The sequence below is a fragment of the Chlorocebus sabaeus genome, chromosome 21 (genome assembly GCF_047675955.1).
Source record: "Chlorocebus sabaeus isolate Y175 chromosome 21, mChlSab1.0.hap1, whole genome shotgun sequence".
NCBI classification, from domain to species: domain Eukaryota; kingdom Metazoa; phylum Chordata; class Mammalia; order Primates; family Cercopithecidae; genus Chlorocebus; species Chlorocebus sabaeus.
The window spans coordinates 87,840,882-87,862,648 of NC_132924.1; the positions used below are offsets into that span (position 1 = coordinate 87,840,882).

The 21,767-nt window shown below is 36.3% G+C and overlaps 1 long non-coding RNA gene across 1 annotated transcript in view; it reads right to left on the bottom strand.

The window, feature by feature from the left end:
- Positions 1 to 371: 371 nt before the first annotated feature.
- The window catches only part of LOC140709571 (uncharacterized), a 55,407-nt gene continuing 34,011 nt past the window's right edge, over positions 372 to 21,767 (bottom strand). Inside the window, exons 2-4 of the long non-coding RNA XR_012090068.1 lie at positions 7,107 to 7,248; positions 3,839 to 3,906; positions 372 to 2,356 (exon numbers count right to left, since the gene is read on the bottom strand). This is a non-coding gene — a long non-coding RNA (uncharacterized lncRNA). The remainder of the gene's footprint in view (positions 2,357 to 3,838; positions 3,907 to 7,106; positions 7,249 to 21,767) is intronic.

Below are 21,767 nucleotides of genomic sequence, written 5' to 3' on the forward strand. Positions count from 1 at the left end.
GAATCAGCATACCTAAACAAGGACAGTAGAGCTGTATATCTGGCAAAAGATACTAGAAATCAGTGTTTTGTGTTTAGTGTAAGTCTTAGTCACAATGTATTCTTTTCAGACACATAGGCTTATGATCACCACAGTTCTGCAACTCCATATCAGAATATATGGTCTTAAAATATGGTTATCAGATTGTTACCATGCACAATTATAAATATGAAAAATCTAGTTTGGATGCTAAAAATAATATTTCTAGGCATAGTATTAAGCATAATAATTTTATTGCATTGTCTCAGAGAATGGACATATTCTACATGTCAGGACTAAAGGTCATTAATTATTATAGTATCAATTTTTTAGTAATGTTGAATTATTAGAAAAATAATAAGTAAAAATTATAAGATTTGATTCTAATCTTTTTCCACAATTGATACCTAACAATCTTTCCAGATAATTTATAAAACATTCTAGATTGTTCTCAGAGTGTATTTTTCTATATACTCTTTTAAGAATGTCGTTTGAATACAATTGGATCAGATTCATACCTCATTTATACAGTAGAATAAATGTAACTTTAAAGTAGAATAAAAAGTGAAATTGCTGATTGGTAATCATTATATTATCCAAAGTACTCCACTGAAATATGACTAAAAATGAGAAAACAATTAAAAGCCTTAAAAAGTAGAAATAGTTTGACAGTTTTCTTCTTTTCAAGACTGAAGCCAATATTATAAATGTGGCTATGTGCACCCAGCTGAACTGCCCTTTCTAAATAGAATTGATTATTGTATGACTGCTTTGTGCTTACTAGTTATTTGTGGTAGATTTTATTATTGATCCCAATTATTCATTCTTTACTTCCGTGAAATATGATATATATCCCCATGATTATCATGATACTAGTAGTGCCTGTCTATTAGAGGAATGTACTTTAATACTCTATTGTTATCTGGTTTGGCCATATGACTTGCTTTGTTCAATGAAATGTAGGCAGAAGTGATGTATAGCATACCTAAGTAAACAATTGAGGGCCATTGTGTGCTATGGTTCTTGCTCTTATTTCCCTTTGTCATCAGAATAGCATATTCCAGAAGGAGGTTGCTATTCAAGCCTGGATCCTTGAATGAAGAAGGTGTATGAGACAGGAGCAGAATTGCAACCAACACTAGAAGCACAACTTTGTAGTTATTTTGTAATGATTCATTACTACAGCAAAACAACTTTAAAAATTTCTCTATCTATATGCAGAATTTTATTTTAAATATCGTTTTCTTTTAGATAGACCTAACGGAAAATGATTTCTGCTCCCTGGTGTTTGTTTTCTATGTGTCCTCTTCTACATTTAATAGGACTGAGCAGTGTAACTAATAGGATATTGCAGAAAGGAAAGAGTGTAATTTCTAAGGCTCAGTCATAAAAGACCTGCACACTTCCATTTTTCATGTTCTTGCTTCCCTTATTATGGGGAAGTCACCTGCCATGTCATGAAAATACTCTAACAGGCCTGTGTGAAAATGGACAGACTTCCTTACAATAGCCAGCACCTGCTTGGCAGTCATGAGGGTGAACTCTTTTGGAAGCTCATTCTCAAGCCCAGGGTGACATTTGGCTACAACCTCATGAGAGACTCTTTGCCAGAACCATCTGTTATGCTGCTCCTATCCACAGAATTCTGATGCACAGAAACTGTGAGATAATAAATTCTTATTGTTTCTTTAAGTCACTAAGTTTCCATGTAATTTGTTACACGACAATAAATAACTCATAAAGATGATGTCTCAAGAGACTTCTACTTCTGCATATGTGGCAGTATTTTCCAGCAGACTAAGGCCTCAGCCAAGAACAAGCCTAATAGAATGCAGAAGACATCTGTTTAAAGGCATTGGAGAGCTGCTAGGGCAACCAAAACTAGAAATGCCAAGATTCCAGAAAAGGGAAGACAAGTGAGTTAACACTATTCAGCCAGTTTTTCCTTGCAAAAGAAAGAAAAACTGGCTTGATTTTGGACCTATAGCTAATGTCTGAGAACCTGGTCTTCTCTAGGTAGAGGAGATAGAGAAACCAGCAAAGCTTTTGGTGTCTTGTAGTAGTGGAAAGACTTGAGGGATACGAATGTACTGAGCAGGGAAGTCTGATCCGGACCCGTCATCAGCTTTTCTCTCAAGACATTTGTCAAATTCTCGAGTTATGTGGGGGCTGGAGGCCAAGTAGTTAGCAGAAATCTTCTGCAAAGAATATAGGAGTTATTGACAATCTGTGATGTGGAAGTGACAAAGATGAGAGGTCAGCATCTGGAAGGGGAGGAGCCCTGGTAGGCTACTGGCAGGCTCTCAGTTGGAATTCCTGGAGTGCTATGCCAGAAGAGCTGGAGAAAAACAAAGGTAGAGAACCATTACCACAACATGAACACAGTTTCAACTCAGCTCAGCTTCTAAATGGAATAAGGTGATTAAGCTTCTTTGCTATTAAGTGTTCCTTGCTAAGGAAGACAAAATTATCAGGGGCCTCTGCCATTTTTAATATAAAGTGTTTGTTATTCAAGTAAAAACAATACCATACATATTTATAAATCCAAGAGAAAAAGCACACAGTGAAAGCAGACTCCAGTTAATCCAGTGCTATGGTTTAGCTCTGTGTCCCCAACAAAATCAATCTTGAATTACAATCCCCATGTGTGGGAAGAGGGGCCTGGTAGGAGGTGATTAGCTCATGGGGATGGATTTCCCCCTTGTTCTCGTGATAGTGAGTAAGTTCTCATGACATCTGATGGTTTAAAAATGTAGCACTTCCCCCTCACTCTCTCTCTCTCTCCTGCCACCATGGTAAGAGTACCTTGCCTCCCCTTCACTTTCCACCATGATGGTAAGCTTCCTGAGGCCTCCCAACCATGTGGAACTGTGAGTCAACTAAACCTCTTCTCTTTATAAATTACCCAGTCTCAGGTAGCTCTTTAGAGCAGTGTGAAAATGGACTAATACATCCAGATATTTGAGTTAGATAAGAGAGAGGTATCAGGAGAGAGCTCTGCAGAGAGACCTGGCCTTAGGACTCTGAGAAGATCTTTTTCTTCTTCTTTTACTTTGTAAAACTCTTCTCCTGCCACCCTTTATAAAGTACACCGCTTTCTCCAGGCAAATTATCGTAGTAGTCAGTTTGATTTTCTCCAGAGCACTAACCTACATTCAAAATCCTCACATTTATATGTTTGTTTATTTTATTGTTATTTACATCCACAATTAATATGTGAATACCATGAAATCAGGAATCCTAACTGTCTTGCTCGGGTGCATATGATTCAAGAACAGACAGACACAAAACAAATACAGTAACAACAACAGCAACAACAATTACATATCTTAGAAGTAAAAGCACCCCAGTACTAGTTTCTAATTTATTAATTCTCTCCTTAACAGGTTCAAGTCTAAATTTTATCCTATCAGAAAATTTTTAAAAAAATTAATGATTGTAGTTTTATTTTTAGGATATGGAAATGTTATTGCTTTATGTCCACCTGTTCTTGATGCATGTGTGCCTGCAAAGGTCAGGTAAACCTGCATGTGGGGTATTTATATTTTATTTGGAGGAGCGAACAAAAATTAAGTAAACAAATATATAAACGTGAACCTTTCAAATGGTAATTAGCGCTCTGGAAAACAATAAAACTGTCTAGTGTGATGATCTGTCGGGAGGAAGGAATACACTTTACGTAGCATCACAACAGATGAGTTTTACTAAGTAGAAGGTGAAAAAATCCTTTCAGGGCCTTAGGGAGGTCCTTTCCAAAGGGTTTCTCCTGCTCGCCTCTCTCCTCAGGCCTGGTTTGCTGCTGTTAGAAGGGTCAGCTTACTTTCCTCCAGTGGGGATGTACTTCAGCATCTGTCTTGTCCATAATCCAAGCCCCCATTCTTCTCAGAGCTATGAAAAGGAAAATAAACCAACCATTTTCAAATGAGGAAATATCTGTAGAAAATCTGCCCATGAGACTGATTACCCTTTATGCGGAGAAATTCATCAACTAACAGAGAGGATGGTCTTCATGGCAGAATGGGAAAAACTTACATAATCAAAAATCACAGTAAAGAACTTTTATTCCTTTACCCCCAGATAAAAGGCAAATTCAAGCCTAAACTACTAGGGCAGTGCTTTTGAGAGTGCTTTCCTCATCCATAGGGACTGAGGTACAGTACTAGTTAAAAATGTAGATTCCTGGTTCCCACCCAAGACCTAATGGCTCTAGGGATGGAACCTAGGAATCTACGTTTTTGACAGTCAGCCAAAGTAAATCCTATGCAAGTGTAAGTTTAATAACCTATATCAAATGGCACCTCTTCTTCTCTCAAGGAGTCTATTTTTAAAATTTGTTTTTGGTGAGCCAGATTTTATGTGGTCTAGATAACAAAATTTGGGTAATAAAATGATTAAGATTAACACAAAAAATGCAGAAGTTTAACTTGCAATGAATTATAAAATAGCCAACCATTCCATTTCTCACTAGAGCTTTAAAATGCTATGTTTTAGAAAGGGAGACCACAAGTAATACAAGTAAAGAGATTATTTATATAGTACTGCCTTCTGATGAATACATGATACTTATTACTTCTCTTGTGGAATATTTTCATAGCATGTTCAAGTTTCACTTTGAGGTGACAGATAAGTGTGTGTTAGAAGTTTCAACCGTTAAATCGAATTCTGAAACAACTATCAGTAATGTAAAACAGAAGATTCATATTTTTCCCTTAGTGAGATTTGTATTTATTTATTGTTTCAGTTTACTGAGAAATTACTACACGGAGGTACTAGGTAAACCTCAATGAGTAAAGCCAGATTTATCAATGCTCTGAAAGAGTTTACATTCTTATGAAGAGACAATCAATAAAGTCACAAATAAAAATACAGTTATAAATTGACTGCATCTACAGTGAATTTTCTGAATTTTTTATGAACTCCATCTGACAAAAACAAATCTAAAACAATCAAGACCTTCCGTTACAACAGCAAATGACTCTAAGGATTGTCAGCTCCATATTTTGTTTTGACTTCGTTTAATATTTATCTCCTAAAAGTGTCATGTCTCTCTTTCTGTCACATAATTTATCTGTAGGAACATCTGTTGTGTGTGTGTATAATGTCTATGGAAAGATTAATGTGACAAAGATTTTGGAAATAGCTAAAAACAGCAATGAGCCTGTAGGGCATAATCACCTAGTGATTTGGTTAGAAATGGTTATACGTATTCCTCAAGGACCTCGTGGATTGGGGATGTTACCGTATTGGAGAGTATATATAGGAAGATTTTTCCTGTTCCAGGTGTTGCCAAGATGCTATCAACAGTCAATTTTACCAGGTCTTCTGAAAACAAGGTGATAAAATTCTTTTATGGGTAACAAGGCTATTGTTTATGCCTGAGGGACTGAGACAAGCAGACAAGAGAAAGCTTACAGCCTTCTGGAAACTTCAGTGACAAATCTATGGAATTTCAGCTTAGGCAGACACATTAACTCATTTAAATGTTGTCCACTCAATGATTTGTATTTTTAAAAGTTTCACTGGGTGAGGTGGCTTATGCCTGTAATCCTAGCACTTTAGGAGGCCAAGGTGGGAGGATCACTTGAGCTCAGGAGGTCGAGATCAGTCTGGGCAACATAGCAAGACATTGTCTCTAGTTTTTTAAAATGTCATCCAGTTTTTTATTGAATGTGAAACTTGGGGGGGCTTGAGTTTGCTTATGTCTTATTTCTTTCCTTAATGACAAACCTACTAACCAGAGGAAGTAGATACACCATGTGCGCTTAAGAATTAATAAACATGCTGTGGTGATGATCTGACTTAGAACAAATCACCTCGTGACCATCCTGACTCCATTTCACATCCACCCTCAGTGTTTACCGTGAGATGCACTGTTTCACTTAACTTGCTCAGCACACACCCCCCACATGTCAAGTTATGGATATCCAGGAAAATCACTATGAGGGTGTCTGGTATTTCTGTGTCAGCTGAGACAAAAGCATTTGACACTTCCCGTCAGCTGGCATTGACTAAGGTATTCTAGGCTGCCTTAAATAATGTGATGTGAAGGCAACAGTAGAAGCTGGGTGTGGGTTAGTAGGGGGAAGTAGAGTTTTACAAATCCACAATTAAAAAAGAATTTGAGCCTGTCAAAATACCTTTGAAACTTTCTCACATCCTACTTCCCAAGTTATAATCCCAGAGGAAAATCAGCAGAAGAGAAAATGTTCTGCTGCCCCTTGTTCGTAGTGGGATGCAGGTAATCAGGACTTGGCAATTTGTATCTCTCCCTCTGACGTACAGTGCAGCATTTGTATAATTTATTTCTTCATACATATTTCATTATTATTAATCATCATAAATAAGTAAATCGCATCTTTTAATGACATAGGGGTTGAAGAGATAGACTGTGTCAGGGTGTGACAGTGCTGCACGGTCATCATTAGGGGGATTTATTATTTTTGAAAAAAGCAAGTTAAAAGACTCAGCTCAGTAGTCAAAACTGCAATTTGGGTTTTATTGTGCAAAAACCTAAAGTGGAAACACTTCTTCTGAAACTGTTTAACATACATGTAATTCAAACAACCTTCTTTACAAGACCTTCAGTGCATTCATGCTAATACAACAAAGTTCTCTGCCCAAGTTATTCCTTTCAAGCTTCATAGTTGAAGCACAACATGAATACCTTGGCCATAGAAACTCACTGAAGCAGCAAACACTGAGCTCAGTATCTCTCCTTCAAATAACAGGATTCTGGGGAAGCCTCATTTTGCTCCCTTCAGAGGCAATTAATGGTTTTGAATACACCTGGAGATTATTCATTCTAGAAGAGATCTCAAAGCTGCAGGTCACATTTCACTTTGGTCTGGTAAGAATCTAAATAAAAGAGAAATTTAAAAATGTAGGCAATTTTTATTTTAATATTTTTGCCTGCAAACTGTTCTTGCTTCCTTTGGCAAAGAAATAAAAATTTCCATTCTAGGGAGCTTCAATGTATCACATGAATATTACATTTTTACCTCAATTTAACCGTTTCAAACAGGAGGGGGAAAAAAAAGCTGAAAGAAGAGCCAGTGCCAGGCAGGGTGGTTTGGTTCTCCAGAGCTTACCTGGAGAGATGGCCACCGTGGAAAGAGGGTCAGCACACATCAAGGAACTGCCTCTTTTAAAGGCTGCTGTATGATCACTGACTCATAATCCCACAGGCTCAGCATGATCTCAGGTGCTTTTGATTTCTGGTTTGGGTCATCACTGAAAAATGGACAGAATACATCATGAGTTTTGTAAGGTGACTTCAAACTCTTATAAAAAATGGCCCTCTCACTTAAAATTTAAATACGCAATTCTTACTGCACTGTATAATAGGGTTTACTCTAAATCAATGCTCTCAATCCCAGCGAACATTAGAATCCCTAAGGGAGCTTTAAAAACAGTAGGAATGCCCAGTCCCACCCAGTATCTGATTTTAATTGATCAGAGGTGTGGCTCAGAAATGTTTTAAAAGCTTTCCAGATGATTCTATTGTGCAGCCAGGGTTGAGAACAACTGCTCCAAACGCTTAGAATATGGATGGAAATTATCTTGATTACTTTTCTAAGCACACTTCATGTTTTAGTTTATGAGATGGAGGAAGAACATTTATCATTGATATGTCATATTGCATGATCTTGAAGCTTAGTATGAAAAGTTTTGAGAAAATGATTTGTTTCCATATTCTTTTTCTTTATTCTATCTTTTAGTATTTGTTTTATTTCCAGTTTTTCTAAAAGACACACACACATGTAAAAAAAATATATACAAAAAAAATTCTGAGGTCATCATTGAGACTTTTTTTTTTTTTTTTAAAAAGTTATTACTGGAAATGCATTATCTGTGAAAGTGCCTCATACTTCTTTTGGGATAACTTAAAATTTTATTCTTTTTTTACTCCTCCCTTTTTTTCTTCCTTCCTTCACCAAGCAAACATATGTAAAGCATCAAATGATTCATCGAAAGTTTGAAAAACAAATTCTTATCACATGACAAAAGTAGATGGAGATTCACACTTTTAAAAATCAGTACCACCACAATATCAATATTCCTCTCTAGAGTGGAGTAAGGAATTGAGGTAAATATCAAAACAAAACAAATATGTATATATAAAGTAATGCTACTGATTATAATGACCATGGGTACTTTTTTTGCCTGAATTATTTGGTAATTTAATATATTTTTTGAGCAAGTTAAATAACCATGAATAATATTAGCAGCCAAAACAAAAGGAAGGGTGCAGCAGTGTGTGGTTTGCATTAAAAGAGAAAAATGAACTTTCTCGAATTGTAGAGAAGAAAAGTCCCTTGGAAATCATTAAGTCCACTTGCCTTCAATTTATAAATAAGAAAATTTAGGCTAAGAGAACTACCAGTTTTTCTCTTGTCATTTCTTTGCTTATATTAAGAGCAAAAGCAACTGACTTCTCTCACAGACAAAAGTACAGTTTAAAAGTTAGAAAAGTGTTTACAAGTAGGTGATTTTTAAAAACTATGAGTCCAAATTAAAGGATATCCAAATAGCTCTTTTACTAAATTTTGTATATCTAATGGATTTTATACTGAAGAAGGAAAAGTGAATATAGAGATTTGAGGATGTCGATATCAACAAAATTAAAAGTATTTGAAAATCTCTTGCAAAGCATGATGTATGAATGTGTTACCATGTAATTATCTAGAGCTCTACACCTTGCAACAGAGTGAATGTAAGTGCCTGTGATTAGGTCCCATTATACGTACTGAACCTATTACGACACATCTGATCTCAAAATGGATTTACACTAATAAATACTTTTATCAAAAAATGTATACTAAAAGTAAATATTTGATTTAAAAACTACAATGGTAAAACATATTTAATCTCAAATATGTTAAATAATAGATTCTTTCTTCTAATAAACACTAAAATAGAAATGAGAGATGCCCGTTACATGCTGATTTTTTTCTTTCATTAATACTAAATGTTCAAGGGTAAGGTACGATATTTCACCCTCTAATTGAACAATTTAATGTCCAGATAATAGAAACTCCAAATATATTGTTACCATGTGAACATTATTTAAAATATCTTAAACACCACTCATATCCAGGCAGAGGTTTTTATTCAAAACCATGAATAAAAGATGTACTCGTATTTGCCAGGGAGATTTGGGCAATGAAGATTAAAACTGCTGAGAGACATTGTTTCTTAGTGCTCTAGAATATAGCTAGAAATACCTACACGATTTTAATGTAGACCAGGGAAATGGTCTTCATCTTGGAGGGCTAAATAAGATGTCAAAATTAGACGGAAATTTTCTCCAGTCTCCGAGACACAAATTCCTGAAATACTCCAGGAAATTCTGGAATTAATTGGCATTCAGCACCTATCTAATCCTGAATTATTTGCATGCATTCATGTGATAATCTGGATGGGGACACAGGACTGGAGTCTTTTCAGAGTTCTTTGTATTAAGGTAGAAGTGGATCAGATTCGTGATTCATTTTGGTTTGCAGTAGAACATTGGACCCACTATGGAATACTCCCAGCAGTCGAAGGGAAGGCTGGAATGAGACTGGCTTCTCGGAAGAATTACAGCAAAGTCATCAAGAAGCTGCACTTTGGGGTCCTATACAACTGAATACTAGTTTGAACTCTAGTTTCATTACTAATAACCTTTAATATATTGACTAAATTATTTAATCTTTCTAAGCCTTAATTTTCTTATCTGTCAAACAGCAACAACTATTTTGAAAGGTTATTTTGAGGATAAAAAGAGATTATCTATGTCAAGAGTTTAATACAATGCCAGCCACATAGTAAATGCACAAAACTTTTACTCATTCAGTAAGTACTTCTATGAATCAGTGGAGTGGACTCCGTAATTTTTTGGGGTCCAGTGGAAAACAAAAATGTGGGCTTCTTTGTTCAAAAGGCAGGAAAAATTGTTATAAAGGTACTAAAATATAAGGCTTTTTCTTTCCTCAGCAATCTCTCTTTTGATGCATCCTGGGTTTTTAAAAAACATTCTTGTTTTTTTAAAAATATAATTTTAAATTATTAATATCACTTTTACCATTTATTTTTATATTGTGCCATGCCAGTTTTGAATGAAAATATAAGTGCATTTAACGTGTATCCAGATTCAGCCAAACGATGCAATTTGTATTTTACAGTTTGTATAAACATCTATTTCATTCCTATAAAACAGTAAAACACTGCATAAAACTAACTCAATTGGTTCATTTTTGCTTCTTAATGTGTGCACATTCTACCAATACTCATTATGTTTGTCTTGAGTAAGGAAGTACTGAAAGAAAAAGGAACTGTGGGTTGCCCTATCTGTCATTCCCTTGTATGTCATATTTTCTATGTCATTGGTGAGCTAGTGAAATAGCAGAAAGAAAGACTATTAAAAGGTGACTTGGTCATTATTGTTTCTTAGGACACCATTGCCTTCTAATTGGTTGGCTAGAACACCAACACCTTGTGCTTTTGAAGCAAGTTCTAGTTTGAATGGAAAGCCTGGCCTCTTGGGTCTGTCAGCACCTCACTTATGCAGACACGAATGCAACATACTTACCTTGTATTTGCTTTGAGTCTTGTTGCATGCCCACACATGTGGGTCCATTGGAGTTCTGCGCTCATGGGGCATTGTGAACGCGATATGAAAATGGTGCAGCAAAGAAGAGAGGACATATATTTTGAGTGTATTTCCTCTGCTCCCGTGCATATTTCATTGTCCAATTGGACTTCACATACAAAACATAAGTTCAAAGATAAAATCATGAATTTCCAGATGGCAACAGCAGATTAGTTAATTAATTAAGCCAAGTAGAGAACTCAGTATAATTGCATAAGTCATGCACCTGTGAAGCCAGCCCTTTGCATTAGGCAATGCTTTATGTGTTGAGAAAGAGAGCTCAAGAGTAATGTCTGTGCCATTGCTTCATAGAGCTTACAAGTATATCAATAGATAAGTAAAGAAACTTCAGAGGGTTAAAAGTGTAATTAAAATAAGAAAATGTGTTGATGCATTACAGATAAGTGATTCGATGGGCCATTTTATATATGGTCATTAAGGACAGCTTTTCTGGGGAGCTGACATTTGAACTGAGATTTACATAGGAAAAGGTGTTAGACATACAAAGAACAAAGGAAAACAAGTTCCTGACAGAAGGAGCAACATACACCATGATTTCAAGGAGGGAGTGAGTTTGGTGAGTTGCATTGCTACCAATTACAGGTAGCTTGATAGTGTCTGGAATGAACAAGAAAGGTCCTCTGGCACATTGCTACTCAAAGTGTGGTCCCAGGACTAGTGCCATCAGCATCACCTTAGAGCTTATTACGAATGCAAGAATTTTGTTTCCCACCCCAGATCTTTGGAATAAGAATTTGCATTTTTAGCATGACCCCCAGGTGATGTGATGGACATTGAAGTTTGAAAGGCACTGAGTTAGAAGACCAGTGTGTTTGAAGTCTAATGAATCAGTGGGTTGAGCTTGGAGAGGAAAGTGGGGACAGATCTTGTAAGCTTTATCAACCATAGAAAAGAATTTAGATATTCTTCTAAGTGCAAAAGAAATCTATTGGATAATTTTAAAAGTGGAATGCAGTTGGGAATTACAGAGATTCTCATGGTTGAGAACCACTAGAAAGAGTAGAGAGATGCCAAAAGGGATGTGAGAACAATTTACAACTTTCCAAATTGCTCTAAGCCTTCTCACAGATGACAATACCACAGAACAGCCATAGAGTTCACCCTCGGGTGTTGATCCTACATATAGACCTTTGCCATAGTGTGTTAGATCACTGTATTGTTTGGAATTACATTTGTTTCTTTTCTACTAACCAAACATTTTTCTACAGCATAAACCACATTTTGATCTTCTTTGTATTTAAGGTCCCTTTCAGATTGCTTGGTGCGTAGTTTTCTTGTAAGTGTAATAAAAGTGTGTTGATTTGTGTTGATCGAAAAAATGTAGTTAAGAACAGGAGATCTGTGCATTTTTATAGGACACTAGCCTATCCTCAACTCTTCTTCATTTTCTCATGCTCTGAACACACCAAAGTTTAAAATGCAGTAGTAGGAGAAAAATACTGAAATGTTTGAATGCATGACTCTTTAGCTGAATAACAGTCATTTTTATATTTGTTAAAACTTCTAAAATGATACTTCTTATAATTCTTTGACACTGTGTTGGCATCAAGCATTTGTTCTATGAGATATATTATAAAAGTCAGGAGGGCAGTGTTGCAGAGCGGCCCATTCAGAAACCATGCAAATGGCACACACCATCTTCCATTACATATCCCTGGCCTCAGATCTGTTGTCAGAGTTCCTTGAATTCTTAGCTACTGAATTCAGAATTTACCTTTGTCTCAAAAAATTCAGGAGGTTCTAATGGGGTTAGTCCCTAATTCTATACTGTGGGAAACTCCTTCTGAGTAGGAAGAGAAGCACAATTACATTTGCTGCTTTCCAGGTGTTTCTGTTAACAGGTAAAAGTTGACAACAGCCAAAGTCAAAATTCAGTGTGAGAGAACATTTAAGAAGAACTAGTTGCTTTTATTTTCTTCAGGACATGTAACAATCATTATATTTCTTATTACTTGATTGACATATTAAACCTTTCTGGCCTCCCTGCTTACCACATCTTTTTTTGAATTAGTGAATTATAGTTCAGTTAGATAGACTGTATCATATTACACTGAAAACTTTTGTGAAATCTAATTTGATTTCACTGCTTCCAGCAAAAAAGAGCAAAAAAGAATTATCAATTCATTTATTGAGTTTCAGTGCTGAAAGTTCCCTGTTTTTTTATCAATATACACTATACTTACTTGAAAGCCTAAATCTAAGTTTGAATCACTCTTTTTGAATAACAGGCTCCCTTTCCATCAGTGAAAGTTTGGGTTGTCAGCATGGATTCACTCTTGAGTACATAATCATTTTAGTAACCTGTGAGTACGTGTCAAACATTATGTGCTGGAACATGGTGTCAACTATGACTAGTTTAATAGATATTTCTCCCTGCTCTGGCCATTCATCATGTCTGTAGCTATATCTTCACCAAAGGACTAGATACAATAAACATGCTTCTCAAGGAGATTTTTATCAATGTCAGATTATAAACACAAAATTCTTCAGGCAGAAGATAATCTTTCAGGTGGTTAGGAATTTTATTTATTTATTTTGCACCTACGTAAATGCAAAGAAGATTCAGACTTCTTGCCATTCCAGCTATCAGGGGTATTACCTTTGTTTTTTGATGCTAATCCAGCTCTTTAGATTTTATACATCAATTTTTAAAATTAGAGAATTAGGAACTGAACCTGTGAGCCGTAAATTACAAGAAAAAATAATAGACATCAGAAAACTTAGAAAATTAACACACCTGATCTTGCTGTGTGTATCATCTTTATAAAATCCTGAATGATTGAAAGTCACTGTATCCCATTTCATTGTAGAACAGCCACTCTAAGTGCTTTAATATCTTGTATCTCATGTTTCTATATCTTGTGTACCATGATAAGTGCTATGGATTAAATGTTTGTCTCTTCCAAAATTCATGTTAAAACTTAATCTCAATGTGGCAGTATTGAGAGGTGGGGCCTTCAAGAGGTAATTGGGAAATTAGGGCTTTGCCCTCATGAAGGAATTAAACCATTAACAGATCAATGGATCAATGAATTATCATGGGAGTAGGACTGGTGGCTTTTCAAGAAGAGGAGGAGAGATCAGAGCTAGCAAGCTCAACCCCCTTCTCGTGTGCTGCTCCGCACTACTTAGGGACTCTGTAAGGATCCTCACCAGCAAGAAGGCCCTCATCACATGAAGCCCCTTGATCTTGAACTTCTCAGCTTCTATAACTTTATGAAATAAATTCTTTTCCTTTATAAATTACCCAGTTTCAAGTATTCTGTTATAAGCAAGAGAAAAAGGACTGAGATAGTAAACTACTGGGCCCCCAGTCCTGCATTGAGAATTTTGCTGCTGAGGCCATTTAACTGCATGCTAGATTCTGGAACAGGTCATTTTCCATGGAATAAAAGATAAGTGGTTACAAGATGAACTCTGAATCTAGGCTTACTTAATTCTCTGATTTGCAACCTGGATCCGTACCTTGATGCCTGAATCCCTGCAATGACTAAGATTGCTTTCCCCAGACTTGGTTCCTTTTGTTGGAACCTTCCTATGCTCATTCCCAGGTCAAGCCAATCCCAATCCACCCATCTGCCTCACTCTCTGGCAAATGCTGCCATTCTCCCTTGAGTGGTCAGGTGCCCCTGAGGGTTAAGATGATCTTTTGGTTTTGTTTTGTTTTGGTTTTTTTGTACACAATTTTATCTCTTTAGCCAACAGTACTCACATGATGTCTGTCTCTTAGAATTCAAGACAGATCTTCAATCTCAGATTCCCATTTTCTCACACTAAAACCCCCCCTCCCTTGGCCTTTCTTTCACAATTAGCCTCCTACCTTCTATATGAATGTGAATCTATATAAATACGATTGATTTTTTTTTGTGATTAAACTCTGTTGAGCTGCTTGAGCTTGAATTATGAGTGGAAGGGGTTCTAAGAAATCTGGTGGTTGATATAATTCTTGGCAAAATTATGAATCTAGGAATATTCATTTTTCTCTGATAGTGTATTGTAGACATAAACGGTTCTATTACACAGATATTAAATCTGAATAATAATTTCTATTTTGGGTACTTACTATGTATCAGGTATTTTTTTTCATTAGTTTGTAAACATTGCTTAATGTTTATAATGTCTTCAGTCTCAGAAGAATTTTATGAGGTAGGTGTTATTTCTCACATTGTACTGATGAGCCCCGGAGAGATTGAAACATACACCCAAGTGAGAGCCAGTAAGTGCAGGGAACAGTTTTAGACCCTTAGTGTATCTAAGTCTAAAGTCATATTCTTAATCACTACATTAAATATGTGTTTAAAGATAGTGTATATTTCAAATTTCTTACTTGGTTATATTGCCTTCTGCTTTAATAAGATTGCATCAATAAGGTTTTATTGTAGATTATGTGCTTTAAAACACCCATATGTCTGATGGTAAAGTAACAGAGTGGTTTAAAGTGATTTTATCTAACAACCTTTTGCCTCTATCTTATCCAAGATACTGGTTGCCTATGTGGAAAAGCACAATACTAGCACGATTTTTCCACTTTGAACATCAAGCCCTTCCTCTAAATACCAGAAACAAAAATAACAGCAGTGGGTGAACATTTTTCAAAAAACATTTATTTCCTATCCAGATATAGAAAAACATGAGACAGCTTATGACATTGAGACAACAATAGAAATGATTAGAAATAAAGACACAATGAGAAATAGAAGCTACAGGCAAAAATCAAGCACCATATTTAGTACTAAAAGCTAAAAGAAGAGGGAAGTCTGTGGAGTTATAACATTTTTGTTCTCAAAAAAACAAAGCATCCATTCTTTAGACATCGAATGGGACAAAGATGTTCTGATTTTAAGAAGTAATCATGATGATTCAATTGACTTTTTTCTTATATTGATTAAAGGAGAAGGGCACCATGTTAAATCTTAAAGAGAGAAAAGAAGACTAACATTTGGTGAATACCTATTTGTGCATAACATTACATGAGGCATTTTTACATTGTTTAGGCACATCTTCCCCCCAAAATCTCTAAATGCGTATCTCTACTGTAGCAATACTGAAAGTGTGCTGATGCCCCTCTTCCCTCTGCTAGACTGTAAACTCCTTGAATAGAGAGATGTCTTATTTATCCTTTCTTAAAATCTATTTATCTGTCAAATGGGATGTGATCTTTCCTATCATTTCTAAAGTAGCCATGTTCCCACAAAATCTCTGCTCATTCTGTTTTATTTTCTTCATAGTTTCCATTACTTATCTAAGTTTATAGTGGATTACTTCTTTATTTCCTTTTTGTTTTCTGAATATTTTACTAACTTGAAGGCTATGAGGACATTGAATTTGGCAGCCTTGTTCAAAGATTTAACCTTAGCCCTTAAGACAGTGCTAGCGTATGGTCAAAATTCATATTGGCCAATAAATGAATAAACTTTCGTACAGCTAACTGCAGCACAAAATATGATTCCTAACAGGTACTCTAAATTTGTTTGCTGAACCAACCTGAATTTCTAAAGTTCTCTTACTGGTGAGGAGACTGGGCTCAAGGAGAGTAATTTTTTCAAGGTTACACATTTAACATTTGGAGAGGCTGGAATATGACCTCAGGTCTATACATAACCTATGCTCAACCAACACTGCCTCAGGTAAATGCAAGAATAGTGTATAGTCATGTTGATTTCTGGTGATGCATCTCATTAGAGAGATAAATCTTAGATAATCTAGAGAGGTGAATGGATAGTTAATTTCGAATAAGCTTTGGCAATTGAAATCAATTCGTGTGTGATTTCTTTGTCTTATTAACTTAAAAGAGATCCATTAGCTTTACCAATCAGATAAGGGTGATACAGAATTATTACTCTGTTGTAAAAGGTGAAGAACTTACAATGTATTTTGCTTTAAAAGGTCCACTTAGAGATGGAAGTGGGCAAAGAGGGTACCTTTTGGAAGGATCAAATTTTTCCTTAAAGAGAACTTTAAATCTACTCCAGCCCTTGAAAAAATGTACTTGTTACAACATGTGTCATTGCTTTATTATACAACATGAAAAAGGTATTTAGTCTCGAAAAAAAATTTAATGGCATATATTAGTAATGGAAATGAACTGACCAGAAATAAGTTTATATATGTCTTATGAAATGTTTAGTTGTCTGAAAAATACTTTATCATGGTAGCTGATCAAGATGAGTGAGATACAAAATGCAGCCAAAGTAGCTTCATGAATTGACCTGTTGAATTAGATTTTTGATATTGTTTACCTGAATTATAATGTTTACCAAATATAGATGGAAATAATTTTTCTTAAACTGCTAATTTTGACAATAATTAATAGCCACTGTCAGCTGCTTCTGAAAGTCTGCTCCTAGTTGAACTTAATAAAAAACATACATAGCAGAGAATGACTTATGATTTGCCCATGTAGTAGAAATAATATATGCCACAGAGTCCATCACACTCAGCTTCAAATTTTGATTATGCCACCTACTAGAGGAGAGAGACTAAGGATGTTACCTCTCTCATCTTAATAAAGTTGTTTTGAAAATGATATGGAGTAACACATGTGAAGTACTTTCCCAATCCAGTGCTTGCCTGAAGCAAGTGGAACTCAGTAAGTCTTCTACAACCTAGATACATACTCTAAAATTGTGTCTTATATTTGACCCAAGCACTAGTAGAGAATTCAGATCTTCACTCTATCTGTTCAAGAAAATTAAATGCACTCTAATTCATAACTAGCTGCAATGTTTCCTAAATTCCTTCTTTTTTCCTCCAATATTTTTATGCCTTCACAGCTTCTCTGATGCCTCTCACTTAGTGAGAGGATAAATAAACCTCTCACTTATTTATCCGTTAAATAACAATTACAACTCATTTTTTACCAAACCCAGTTTACGTCATTAATGAATTAATTTTATTTATGGTTGGTGTCTGCAGAATGCTAGAAGCAACTAGATAGTTACATACAGAGAATTTCATTACAATTCATTCATGCAAAATAAAAGTAAATTGGGGTATTCAGTCTTCAATCTAAAGCTGGGATGGCTCTAAGGTTAGGGGGATTCTATTTGAAGATTGGAGAATCAGCCTGTAGAAGCTGCTGGAGACTGGAACACCCTTCCAACCTCCCCAGTGCTTCCCAATGTCTTGGCCCTGAGCTTCATCATTCAAACTTCGTTTTGGTGTATGACCAAGGTAGACACAGAAAGAATTGGAGAGATTTCTTTAGGTTACAAAAATGTCCAGCATTGCTTAATAAATCTTGACTACAATATGTTTCTTCTTCAACTTTGATATAGAACAACACTTGTTCTTTAAGCAGTGCTCTACTGCCTGCCAATGAAAGGCTTATAGTGAACACAGACGTGGAGTACTTTTACCTATTTATTGATTTGCAGCTATAAATGCCCGTTCCTATCCACTTTGCTATACACTTGGTTCTAAATGAAGTCTTTCAAGGAAATCAAGTCACAATCACTTCAGGTTGGAAATCCTTCTATAGACTTTCACTTAAGCTAATGCTTTCTCAACATTCAGGGCCTAACACGATTTCAACATGTGGATTCCATGAACTACCCAGAAATTTAAGTCTCTGCTCCTATCCCAGGCACAATATTGCCTAAAATTCTTTGGTTTCTGGCAGAGTGAAACCACTGTGAGTGGTTCCAAAGCTTGCTTAATTGCAAGCCACAAGAGGGCAGCCATGTCCCAGGGCTTCCATTTCTGTGGACGTATGGGGCAGCATCCCCAAACCAATTTCAGTAGCTCCAACACTGACATCTCTCTATTCAAACTAGATGTCCATAGAGGTTGAGGTTAAAATTAGTTTTGATTTTTCAACTTTACAACTGAAGTTTGAAAATTATACATAACATTACAGAAATCTGGCTTTCTTCCCCCAAATTCCAACATCAGTGTTGAGATTTATATGTCTCTCTAAGTTGAAGTTGTATTCTCAGAACCATAACTTTCATGTTTAGACAATAGATACCTATTTCCCACAAAATCCTAACAGTGACATGAGAATTTATCTGGATCAAATCTAGAAATTTACCTTTTAATCTGAGGTGTGGTTAAGCATATTACCAAAGAGTTAAAATATCTAAAGAACCCCCAAAATGTAAAAGCTGGGACCCAACAAGACATCACCTTTAAAAGCATTGTATTCAAGTGGCCAACTAACAAATGAAAAAATGCTCAACATCACTAATCATCAGGGAAACGCGAATTAAAGCCACAATGAGATATCATCTTATACCAGTCAGAATGACTATTATTAGAAAGTTAAAAAGCAACAGATGTTGGCGTGAATGTGGAGAAAGGGGAACACTTACACACTGCCAGTGGGAAAGTAAATTAGTTCAACCTCTAGGGAAAACAGTATGGAAAGTTCTCAAAGAGCTGAAATAGAACTTCCAGCAATCCCACTACTGGGTATCTATACAAAGGAAAAGATATCATTATATTAAAAAGACACCTGCATGTATATGTTCATCGCAGCTCCACTCACAATAGCAAAGTCATGGAACCAACCTAAGTGTCCAGCAGCAGTTAAAACGGATAAAGGAAATTTGGTATATATCCACTGTGGAATACTATGCAGCGATTAAAAGAATGAAATCACATCCTTTGCGGCAACATGGATAGAGCTGGAGGCCATTTTTCATTTTTTGAGATGTAATCTGGCTCTGTTGCCCAGGCTGGAGTGCATTGGTGCGATCTCAGCTCACTGCAACCTCTGCCTCCTAGCTTCAAGCAATCCTAGTAGCCGAGATTACAGGTGCCTGCCACCATGCCCGGCTAATTTTTGTGGCTTTTAGTAGAAACAGAGTTTCATCATTTTGGCCAGGCTGGTCTCAAATTCCTGACCTCAAGTTATCCGGCACATCTCGGCCTCTGAAAGTGCTGAGATTACAGACGTGAGCCACCACGCCTGGCCTAGAGGCCATTATTTTAAGTGAACTAACTCAGACACAGAAAATAAAATACTGTATATTTATAGGTGGGAGCTACACAGTGGGTGCACATGAACATAAAGATGGAAATCATAGACATGGAGGACTCCAAACTAACTAACTCCTATGGCCATTTAAGTTTGAAGTTTCTTGTCTTAAACTATTCAACTCCCAAGTTTATCATTACTTTATTCTTCCTGCAGTTTCCCTATACTTCCACTTCTCTCAGTATCTTTAGCTAAAGGCCAGGAGTTTGTCATCACTTTCAGATAAAAGAGAGCTCTGTTTCTCCTCAGCCTACGATGGATTCAAAGCATACCTCGTTTCCTGTTCCCTCTCCATACAATGCCATCGGTCTCATCACATACACACAAACACACACACACATGCACACTCACAGTCCTGCACACACACATCACACACACACACTGGGCAGCTCTGCTGCATTTTCATGGTGCCCTCCTTCTTCTCTTTTGTCATCTATCCTTTGTTTCCTTCCTTTTCCTTGGGTTAGTCAGTGGTTTCTCTAGCTTTGATTTCTTCATTGATTATTTTGCAAAATAGATGAGAGCTCAAAGATTTACTATGAAAGGTTATGAATTAGTGATTTCCAAACCTGGTTCATTATTAGACTCCCAGTGAAATGTTAAAGAATACATATTGACAGGTTTGCTCACGTAGAGTAGTAGGTCTTGTGTGAAGTCAAGATAACTGTGATTTTGGGGGAAAAAAAGAGACCATACATAATTCAGATAGCTAAACCCTGTGCCTTTTAGCCTTAAATCCTCAGTATTTAGGACTAGTAGCTGTTAATATGTATATTGATTATCTATATTAATTAATTGATATTATAGCCAACAGACTAATAATTGGAGATGCTTACCCCATGCGGTTGAGCAGAAAGTTAAACATTCCTTAAGGAAACATTTCCTTATTACAAAAGATTTTGGGGAACTCTGAATTCATCAGAAATAAACAAATTTGGCCAGGTGCAGTGGCTTATGCCTGTGATGCCAGCACTTTCGGAGGCTGAGGTGGGTGGATCACCTGAAGTCAGGAGTTTGAGACCAGCCTGGCCAACATGGTGAATCCCTGTCTCTATTAAAAATACAAAAATTGGCTGGGCATGGTGGCATGCGCCTATAATCCCAGCTACTCAGGAGACTGAGGCAGGAGAATCAACTGAACCTGGGAGGTGGAAGTTGCAGTGAGCTGAGATTGTATCGCTGTACTCCAGTCTGCATGGATGACACAGCGAGATTCCATCTAAATAAATAAATAAATAATTTTATTTAAGGCAGGACTTAGATCTTTTAATTGCTATTGTGAAAAATGAATCTCTAAGAGATATACACAGCATCAAGTTTAGTTGACTGTGCATTTGTCCATGTTAAGTTACTTCTTATTTATTTATTTATTTTTAGGAAACAACTTGCTGCAATAGTGTTACGTAGAATGTAGTTTGGAGAAATGACTGGTTTAGATGCTGACAGAGGGGTACAATGCTACACATCTGCTTGGGAATATTTGGACCAGATCTTTCCAACTCTGGCTGCATGTTATAAATACCTGGGGAACTCTTGTAACTCATTGGACACTAATTTAACCAAAACCTCTAGGGGTAAGACTAGATATTATAATTTTTAAAAAAGCTAACCCAGATGATTCCAAAAAAGCTAACCCAGATGAGACTGAGAGTCATTGTTTCAAGACTATAAGGAAAATGTTAAATGTATTCTAAATTATTGGCTATCAGTAATGGCTAACATTTATTGTTATTTTCATGCTAAGCATCCTCCTCATATATTCTCTAACTAAATCCTATGGTTATTTTATGGAGAAGGTACTGTTATTATTCCCTGCCTTAGTCTGTTTGTGTTGCTATAACCAAATACTTAAGATTGGGTAATGTATAATAATAGTTATTTATTTCTAATGGTTCTGGAGGCTGTAAAGTCCAAGATCAAACTGCCAGTAGATTTGGCATCTCCTTCATAGATGGGGCCTTGTTGCTGTGTCCTTACCTGGAGGCAGTAATGTAAGGGCAAAAGAGACTCTAACATTGCCTTTAGTCTCTTTTATGAGGGTAGTAATCCCACTTTTGAGGGCTCTGCCCTCATGACTTCATCACCTCCTAAAGCCCCATCTCTTAACACTATCACATT